General features: G+C 34.1%; 1 protein-coding gene across 1 annotated transcript in view; it reads right to left on the reverse strand.

The window, feature by feature from the left end:
* The window catches only part of LOC132177865 (QWRF motif-containing protein 2-like), a 5,345-nt gene that overhangs the window by 1,678 nt on the left and 2,617 nt on the right, over nucleotides 1-1,050 (reverse strand). The window lies entirely within an intron of this gene.

A 1,050-nucleotide genomic window follows, 5' to 3' on the forward strand; every position in this document is an offset into this window, starting at 1 on the left:
TATTAATTTATTTAAAAAATCAATTCTAAAAAATAACAATGAAGGGGTGGCTAGCGGTGAAGTTGCCACCCTTGGCCACCTCCAAACTTAGCCACCCCAGGAGGTTAGGGTTAGAGGACCATATCACACAGCAATAGGTCTTCAAGGTACACATGCTAAGAAAGCTCCAAGACCACGCCCAAGACCAATAGATGGATGCACCTCGATCTCTATGGTATGTATGTACCACAAGCAGTTCCCTCTATGGCCTAAGGTTTCAGGCATTCTCCTATATATCCCTTACTACCACGCCCAACGCATTCTCTTGCATTTTCTACTAATTTTACACCCCCTCTTTCAACTTGAGCTTTATTGATAGAGTCAAGATTTGATTCTAAGATCTTTGGTTCTGATACCATACTAAATTTTCTCTTTTAATAGATTCAATCTTAAGACCTTTGACTCTAATATCATGTTAAATTACCAGTTATCTCGAAAACTTAAACTAATAGAAATATGTAATTTTAATCATTTAATCATTACTTTAACAATGAATCCTATATATACTGTAAGCATTATGTCCACTCCGATTGATCTCTAGTGATCAATGTTTTACGATGCCATGAGCCCCCTCCTCAAATAAATATCCTAATTCTATCCTTCATTAAACTAGACAGAAAGAAATTCTTGCAACTCCGTTTGAAATAAAACTTTGTCCGTTTAATTACAACTTCTTTTAACTGTGTTGGGCTTTCTTTTTCTTTTTTCTTATCTTTTTAAGGGAACACAAATATGTTATGAAATTCAGTTATAAATGTTTTGAAAAATGATATTGTAAATCCATTGTGAATGGTCACTTCAATGAGTTTTTTTTTTTTTTTGAATAGGGTTGCTAAAGAGTTTGGATCTGTTTGAGATTGTCTTGATCAACTTTAAGCTACAATTCAGCTTAAAAATTCATGTTTGAAATTCAGGTTGTTTCCCTTAACAAATGATTTCTCTTTCAATAACCAAAGGAAAATATTACCACTATGGGCCTCCAACCTGCATGAGAATAAAACTCAATTTCCC

Source organism: Corylus avellana, chromosome ca4 (genome assembly GCF_901000735.1).
Source record: "Corylus avellana chromosome ca4, CavTom2PMs-1.0".
Classification (NCBI taxonomy): domain Eukaryota; kingdom Viridiplantae; phylum Streptophyta; class Magnoliopsida; order Fagales; family Betulaceae; genus Corylus; species Corylus avellana.